Raw genomic sequence first — 9,791 nt, 5'->3', positions numbered from 1 at the left:
ATAAGAAGAAGAATCTCAAGAAAAAGAAGAGGCGCAAGGTGGAATTGTCCCTGGGCCTTACCATCCACCCTTAGGTTGTAAATAGGACATTGCGCACTTGAACAACCAGTCATTTCAGCCAGAGGGACTACCAAACCTGTGACTGAAATGACTGGTTCATTTGGGCCCCCACAATAAGGTACAGACTGACTGATGTCATCATTTGCCATCATAATCTCCACTCTCATCAGTGTGTGCATCCTTGGAGTCATCATCATCACACAATATCAGTTCATCATTGCTGGAATCCTCCATGAGCAATGTCTGTGTTTTGCGATGGAAATGGTGGGAAAGGTTTTCCTCGTGAAATTTGAAGTTCATTTTTATGAATGTAATTTTTCAACATTTTGAGGAAGTAGCCTCCGACGACGATCACTCACAAGGTTCCCAGCAGTGCTGAACACTCTCTCCGAGTACACTTTGGAGAGTGGGCAGCTTAAGTAATAACAAAGCAAGCCTGTACAAGGGCCTCCATATTGCCTTTTTTTTTCTTTCCAGTATGTGAAAGGACTCTCTGACATGTCTACAATGATGCTGTCCTGAAAATAGTCCTCCACTAACCTCTTCATGGTGACCATATCTGATGGAGTAGTCATGCTAGAGGTAGTAGTAGTATGTTTATTTATTGCAACCCGTGTATCCTATTGAAGACAAAAAAGGACTTGATCTATAAGTCCAGCATATTTTGCGCATGGGCCTTGTTTGATCTCCTCCTTCAATTTCACATGTTGATTCTCCAAAAGCCTACTTTAGGGAACCACCTGGCTCAAACTAGCAGTCTCGGCACCTTCTGCTTTAGCTGATGGAAGGGCAGATTAAATTCCTCTTGCAGCTGCTTCAAACTCCTGCACATAGTTGCAGAATGCCAGAAATGCCCGGAAATGTTTTGTGCAACCCACAGCATCTCTTGCAAGCCCTTGTCATTCCTTAAAAATGCCTGAACCACTAAGTTGATCGTGTGAGCAAAACAGGGGATGTGTTCAAATTCACCCAGCTGTAATGCTTTTACCATATTACTGGCATTATCTGAAATGATAAATCCTGAGGAGAGTCCAAGTGGGGTAAGCCATGTCGCTATGACATCTCTCAGTTTTTCCAAGAGATTCTCAGCGGTATGCCTCTTAGTAAAGCCGGTAATACAGTACATAGAGTAGCCTGCCTAGTATGAATGAGCTGGTGATGCTTGCTAGATCCTACTGCTGTTTCTGCTGCTGGAGGGGATTCAACCACCCAGTGGTCTGTCACAGTAATGTAATCCTTCATCTGTCCACTGCCGCTTGTCCACATAAAAGTGGATACTGGCTTCAATCCCACTTTTCCGGCCATGAATTACTTTCGACTTGATGTCCTGGTAAAGCTCAGGAATGGCTTTCCGGATGCAATGGAACTGAGATGTGGAATCTGGTACCAGGGACAAGCAGCCTCCATTAATTGTGTGAAACACACACATACTGTAATTGATGGCAGATATTGGATGCACATCCAATACTATCATGGCAGTCATGGCTTCAGTGATCTGCTGTGCCACTGGGTGAGAACTGACATACATTTTCCTCGCCAAGCACTGCTGAACAGTCAGTTGTTTTTTCAAAGTAGTATAATGGGTTTTCTTGGGACACTTCTGGGTTGAAGAACTACCCCCATCAGCAGCAGTAACAGAAGGCCTTTTAATCAAGGATTCTTCTGCAGTATCATGGAAAGGGGAGGATTCGTCTAGCACAACAGTAGTATCAGAAGAACCATCCCTGGTCATTACTGAGGATACTGAAGTTGAGGGTGTTGGTAGTGGAGATCGCAAGTGGTGGGGTCCACTAAAGAGAAGGGACACATTTGATGGTGGACTTCTTGTTGATGTTAATTTTTCAGCACCAATTTTGGAAACATCCCTATACTTCTTATGAGCTTGTTGCAGATTACGTAATAGGGTAGATGTTCCGAGATGCTTAATGTCCTTACCTCAAGTTATTTTGTTTCCGCAAAGGCTACAGATGGCTTGGCATATGTTTTCTGAATTAGTGTGAAATAATTCCACACATAAGATGTGCATTTGTTGGTCCTATGACCAGGCATGACAATCACAGTCTTATAATGCCCAACAGATGGTTCCACTTGTGCCTCAACACACACAACATCCTCATCCTCAATATCCAATTCCTCAGTAGTGCCATTGTCTGCTACACGAGTCAACATCCTCTTGCTGTAACTCAATGGGAGTGGAAGGCGGCTTCGCTGAGAGATTAGGCTCACTCGTAGCACTCAAGGACACAATTGGACTCCCCTCAGTGCTTTGTTACATTTTTGTTCCTAGGTGCACAGTTTGTTTGTTTGTTTTGCAGACTTAGTGGTTTGGCCTTTCTCACTTAGGAAAGCGGAATGACAAGGTCTTTCTTTGTCAGATGCATGCGATGCCTCACTGGCAGCTGCAGATTCTCAAGTCTGACTCATAGAGGGCAAGCCCAGAGTCTTTCCTTGCCACTGCATGATGTGGATGGCATTCTGGCAATTTTCATTCTTTCAGCTACAGGAGGAACTAACTTTTTCTTTGAGCATCAGTGATGGCGTTAGTATTAGTAGGAGTACCATATTCGTCACCATGAATGATGGCAGTACACAGAAAGAATGAATAAAGAAGAGAAAAATTGATTAGGATTTTTTTACTTTAATTAATTTAATTTGTTATTAATACGCAGCTTGTATAACACTGATAAGGCCGAACAATCACACACCCATCTTCTGACAGTATACTATGGGTGCAGTACACACAAAGAATGAATAAATATGATAAAAATTGATTATGATTTTTAACTTTAATAATTTAATTTGTTTTTAATGTGCAGCTTGTATAATGCTGCTTGGAGGCCGAACAATCACATATCCACCTTCTGACAGTATACTATGGGTGCAGTACACACAAACAATGAATAAAGAAGAGAAAAATGTATTTCGATTTTTTAACTTTAATTATTTTTAATCCTCAGCTTGTATAACACTGCGTGGATGCAGAACAATCACACACAGAACTTGTGGTGTATACTATTGGGGTGCAGTATACAGCAAAAAAATAAAGAACAGCAAAATTTATTTTTATACTGTATTTTTTTTATGGACGGGCCTTGGATAACACTGTGTGGACCATGGAGGCAGAACAATCACACACGGAACTTGCTCTGCTTCTGATAGTAGTATATATGTATGGTGTATTGGATTGCAGTGCAGCACAACACAGTGACCACACACCACAATGAAAAAAAATTAACAATGAAAAGCTGACTAAGAGCCTGCCTGTGTATCCCAGTACACTGACTGTCAGCCTGCCTAACACACGACCAGTACAATTACTACAATATACAGTAAGTATATTATATTATAACCCAGGACACAAACCCCTCTGCACTGCCCAAACCCTTCTGCTGAATCTGCACTGTACTGCCACAAACCCCTCTGCACAGCACAAACCCATCTGCACTGCACAACACCCCTCTACACACTGCACAAACCTCTCTAGTCTGCACTGCACAACACCCCTTTGCACTGCACAACACCCCTCTGAGTCTGCACAGCATAAACCCCTCTGCAGTCTGCACTGCACAACAGCCCTCTGTCTGCACGCTGCACTGCACCCCTCTGCACAAGTGATTGATGATTCAACACCCCAGGCTCCTGCATGCAGCACAAGCTGAACTAGACCCACCGGGAATGAGCATAGCTGTGCGCAGCTGGAAGTGTGAGTGTGAAATGGCGCATAATTCTCAGGATGCTGAGCTTTTATAGACTCGGCATCTCGCGAGAATCAAACGCCAGATTCCCACGTTCGTCCGATCTTGGGTTTTCAAACAAAGCCGGAAACCTGCAAGCGCGGCTCGTGGGCCATCGGGCCAAGGATGTTCGGAGCGGTTCGGATTCCAGAGAATCCGGACCAATCATCTCTAGTGCTGGACTTCTACATCTCTTTCATTCAAGTATTCAGCGCTGTCTCCTGCAGTGTCCCCAGGTGAATTATGTGGTCGGTGCTACACCTGCGACTAGGTAGAGCCACCTTCAGCTTTTACAGTAGCTTTCAGTTTGGCAGGTACTGTAACTTTAACCCCCAATTTGCTCCTGCACTTGATACACTGGTTCAACAATAAAGTAGGGTTCTATAATGATCACCATCCATTGAAGGCACTTTTCATACCTCCCAACATGATCCTCTTCAGGAGGACACAATACTCTATTTCTGGACTTCTCTCTTAAATTATCATTACATCACCTGTGTTGAAATACTTTTCTTATCAATTAAACTGTTTAAAATAGTTGATGAGAATCATAAATTAAGAGAGAATTCCAGGAACAGAGCATTTTATCCCTGAGTTACTGTATGTTGGGATGTATGCTTTGCTTGTGGGTATGGGTGCAGGACTGTTGTAACAGGTCTGTCATGCGCAGTCATTCGATAATCACCCGGGCTGCGAATCAGGCCCTAGGTAAGGATCTAAAATCAGCTGCATAAAATGTGCAGTAATACAATAGACTGTAGGAAAGACCCCTCTTGGTCAGCATGTATGCATATGTGCATAGTATGCACAGTAGCGCTCTGCTTTCTACTGTGGTCACATAAGAAAAAACTCTATAAATAAAATAATAAAAGGATATACTAGATCAGGTTCACTGCGCTGGGATGACTATCAATATGTGTCACCAAACACAATACAACAATAGGCAATCAAAAAGATATTCCACATATAGTGAAATAAGTGTAAAAGGTACCTAAGCCTAAATCCTAGGAGTTAAGGTGGCCATACATCTACAGATGGATTGTCAGATTGGGCTGGTTGGAACAAAAACCTGGTAATATCTAAATGGCAGTTTTCCAGCATTTCAAAGCAAATAGTAAATAGTCATTTGCTCTCATCCATTACCAGGATTTTGTTCCAACCAGCCCAATCTGACAACCGATCTGTAGATGTACTGTATGGCCAGCTTTACATCACATAGGCCCTTATTCTGGTTGGTGCGGTCGAGCCGCATATGCGGCTCCGACCGCACCAGACGAATCCCCGCCTACAAGACGGATCGGCACGGCCGTCCGTACACGGACGGCTGCCGATCCGCATGAAAATGGCGGGGCGTACGCCTCCACCATGTTGGGAGCTGCCCCCTGCATTCGATGGTCGATGACCATCGAAGGCAGGGCCGCACGCTCCCCCCGCTCACGCAAGCTTAGAGCACACGGACAATCGTCCGTGTGAAAGCTTGTATTGGGGCGGGCAGCTGACATCCGGCGATGTCAGCTTTCCGCCCCCATCACTGGCGTCATAGCCTCATTACCATGCATACGCCCCGCGTTTGCATGGGAACGCCCATGAAACGCTGGGCGTATACATAGGGTAATGAGGCTATTAAGCCCCTCACACCCCTATACGCCCCCTTTGCGGCGTCTAAATTTTTTACTCGGCGAATTCCCCTGCACATGCGCAGAGTGGCCTCTGCGCATGTGCAGAGTGTAAACATCGGCGGTACGGCCGCACGCGGGCCGTACCGCTCAGATCAAAATAAGGGCCATAGTGATCTGTAGAAGCTATAACCCACGATCATGGCCATAGGGGAACCTGGATGTTTTTCAAAATTTGTTATCGCCAATACTACATTACTGTATATTGTTTTCTGTTCTTTTTTTCCCTCACACTCGATGAGGGAACATAGAAATAAAAATGAATATAAAATTGAATAAAGTTATATTTGATCCACCCTTATCCATAACCCACATATACAGTAAGTAAGTACAGTATCTTTAGCAGACCAATGTATAAAACAACACTTTGTATATTTTATTATTTTTCATTTTACATTACAATGTCAACATTATTACTGTTTGTGCTTTTTCTTCTCCATAAATATTTCAGAGTTATTTCCTCTTAGCACGAGTAGCAGTCACCTTGTACATGACAGCAAAATAAATAAAACAAAACTAAAGCAGCATTAAAACATAGCCTTGGTTTTAGTCATAGAAAACATAATTCATGGAATTTACTTGCTGTGATAAAGCGTGGCTGGAAGTAAACATTTAGAAAGCTGGATATTTTATTTATTTCACTCTGTCTTCCTTGTTAACAATGTGATTATGCAATTATGTTTAGCTCCCGAAATGCAGCAGTTTATTTACCTTAACAAATAAAAGTACTGTATAAACTTATTTTAACTTTAGTGCAGCTGCTATGATGTATCTTTACTTGTCTTGATAAATATATACATAAAGTACAGTACCAAAACTTCGACCTTTTCTAATCCTGGAGTCACCTTTGACCTTGTATTTGAAGATGTGAACCTTTGACCTTGTATTTGAAGATGTGAACCTGTATTAAAATCTTTTGTTGTTTATAGTTGATTAGTGCCCTCTTTATGGTTGATTTTATATTTATAAACATATATAGAAAACCAGCAGATTCCGGCACTCACTACGACTCCCTTGTTAGGTGCTCCGGTGCCCTCCTGTGACGTTCGTCACTTTATGTAGTAGATACAGGATCGAGGCGGCACTCCAAAGGCTTTTTGCAAAGTCAAAAAATCTTTATTGAAAAAAGGGTGTCACATCCGACACGTGTTTCGGGCAACGCAGGCCCGTCGTCAGGGATGTGAACCTTTGACCTTGTATTTGAAGATGTGAACCTGTATTAAAATCTTTTGTTGTTTATAGTTGATTAGTGCCCTCTTTATGGTTGATTTTATATTTATAAATATATACATATATATATATAAAATCAACCATAAAGAGGGCACTAATCTGATCTGACTGATCCGTGCAGGCTGAAGCCAATACGAATTTATATATATATTTTTTTTAAACATTCGTTTTTATTGGTTTTTTAACATTACATTATTGAGCAAATAAAAGGGTACAGAAATAAAAAAAAAAATAGGGGGGGACAAATAAAGGAAAGCAAGGGCACACATTGATATCTTCACGTGCATATGTATATATACATTTATAGTTCAACGTTACTGTAAGGGCCAATCAGAAGGCACTCCGACAATACTTAAACAGTGGCCATTGCCGTAACCTTTGTGTATGAGTTATGTTCTAGTGGTCCAGTACTCAGTCCACCCAAACCACTTGATTAATGGGTTGGAGGTCGAGGGAGAGTAGCGCACCCCGGCGGTTTCATATTCGCAGTGGCTTTGGACAGCTTGTTCGATTTGGGGGATGGGTGGGATTCGGGTGGAACGCCAATACTGTGCGATCAAAGTTTTAGATGCGATCAAAATGTGGCCTACTATATATCTTTCATTACTAGATAGGCTGTTAAATAGGTGAAAAATAGCCAATTTTGGAGTCGGGGAAATAGGGATTTTTAAAACGGTTGAAATTAGTAGAAACACTGCTGTCCAGAAACTGGATACATATGGGCATTCCCAGAATATGTGGAATAGAGAGCCCACATATCCACAACCCCGCCAACAAAGATTTGAGTTAGCTGGGCTGAATTTATGCAGCAATACTGGAGTCATATATAAACGGTGGAGTAATTTATAATATTGTTCGGTATGGGAAATACATTTAGACACTTTGAAACAAATTTGGAATATTTGGTGCCACTCTTCTTCACTAATTGTTTCTGCCAAGTCCTGCTCCCATTTCAATAAAGAGGGAAATTTTACAAATCCCGATGGTTCTAGCAGTAGATTGTACCACCAGGTGATACCCCCTCTACTATTCGCGCTTGTCAATTTGTTCCGAATGTACAGGGGGAGTGTGGGAACAGTATGAGGGGGCGGGGTTTTATCAAACAGCCAATGCCTAAGTTGAAGGTACTTAAAGAAGTCCCTATGGGGGAGGGAGAATTGGGCTTGTAGTTGAGCGTAAGTTAACAAAGTTCCCGAGGATGTCGCCTCTGCGAGAAATGCAACCCCCTGGGGAACCCATGAGGCGAAGGAGAGGTCTGGTATCTGGGAGGCTATGGCCGGAAGTGTCAGCTGGGTGCAAGGTAATGAGATTTCTGTGTTTGACTTTACCACCTCAAGCCATGCCCTACGGGTGTGTAGGACAGAGGAGACCCGTACCAGTGAACGAATATCAACTAATGCGGGGAGCCACAGACAGTCCGATAAAGAGAAGGGTGCCATTAAATTACGTTCCAGGGTTACCCAAATTTTAGGATCATCTGTCACGGCCCACGCTCCAACTTGGGAGAGAAGACTCGCAACTTGGTATTTGTGTAAGTCTGGATATGCTACACCCCCCTCCCGTTTTGATAGTGATAGAGTCTTCCGGGCCAATCTGGGTTTAGCCCCTCTCCATACATACTTATTAAACGCTGAAAGGAATTTATTTAATAAGGGGGTGGGTATTAGAATGGGGATGGTTCTAAATAGGTATAGTATCTTAGGTAATATCATCATCTTCAGAGCCGCAATTCTACCGAGCCATGAGATATGCAGCATCATCCAGTCAGTGGACATCAGCGAGATCCTGTGCAGGAGCGGGACATAATTGGCTTCAATTAATTTCTCAACTGTGGGGGTAATGTGAATTCCCAAATATTTAAGGCTGCTAGTTTGCCAGGAATATTTAAATTTTGTTTGTAACGATTGGAGAAGGTCCGGGTGGCAGTTAATGGGGAGCGCTTCTGTTTTGGACCCATTTAATTTATAGCATGATATGGTTGAGTATTCATCTAAAATCCTATGTAGATTTGGTAGGGAAATTTCTGGATCTGTGAGAGAGAGCAAGACGTCATCTGCGAATAAACATATTTTATATGTCATGCCTGACAACATCGGGCCTGAAATGGCGTCCGATTCTCTAATAGTCTCAGCCAACGGTTCAATAGCCAATGCGAAGATCAGGGGGGATAGAGGGCAGCCCTGGCGAGTTCCATTAGAGATCGTAAAGGAGGCAGAAAGCAGACCACTCACAAATACTCTAGCTGAGGGAGATGAGTAAAGGGCAGATATGGATGTCAGAGCACGTCCCGTTATCCCAAACTTACGGAGAACTGCATATAAATAGCCCCAGTGGAGTCGGTCAAAGGCCTTCTCCGCATCCAAAGACAAAAGCAATAGCGGCTCTCCGGACCCAGAGAAGGCCTCAACCAGGTCAATTATCCTCCTAGTGTTGTCAGGTGACTGTCTTCCCTGTACAAAACCCACTTGGTCTTGATGAATAATGGTTGAGTCTGTTAGCTATCAGTTTGGCGAATATTTTAACATCCAAATTAAGTAAAGCTATGGGGCGGTAGTTAGTTGTAATAGCGGGGTTCTTCCCTGGTTTAGGAAAAGCAACTATCCTAGATTCTAGCATTTCTTTTGGGAAACTACCTAGAGCAGATGCTTCATTGAATATCTGAGCTAAAATAGGGGAAAGAACATCTTTAAAACATGAATAAAACTTGTTAATGTAGCCATCTGGTCCGGGGGCTTTGTCGGGTGGGAGTGAATCTGAGGTGATCTCCTCTATAGACCAGGGCTGTGCCAGCGTATGGAGAGCATCCGCATTAAGAGATGGAAGATTAATCTTGGCCAGAAATTGGTCTATAGCATAATCTGAGGGCTACGGTGTTGCTGGGTCTGTCGCTAGATTGTAAAGGCTTGAATAATATGTGGCAAAGGCGTTTGCTATATCTAACGGGTTAGTCACCTTAATGCCGCGATTGTCCGTAATTGATCGTATACGATCCTTTGCCGTTTTTCCCCTCAGTTTTCTGGCAAGAAGCCTACCCGCCCTGTCGCTTTGTATGTAGTATTTTTGTTTAAGTTTAGATAGAGACCTATGTACA

The sequence above is a fragment of the Crinia signifera genome, chromosome 1 (assembly GCF_055691185.1).
Source record: "Crinia signifera chromosome 1, ASM5569118v1, whole genome shotgun sequence".
In the NCBI taxonomy this organism is placed as follows: domain Eukaryota; kingdom Metazoa; phylum Chordata; class Amphibia; order Anura; family Myobatrachidae; genus Crinia; species Crinia signifera.
This window is presented reverse-complemented; position numbering follows the sequence as displayed.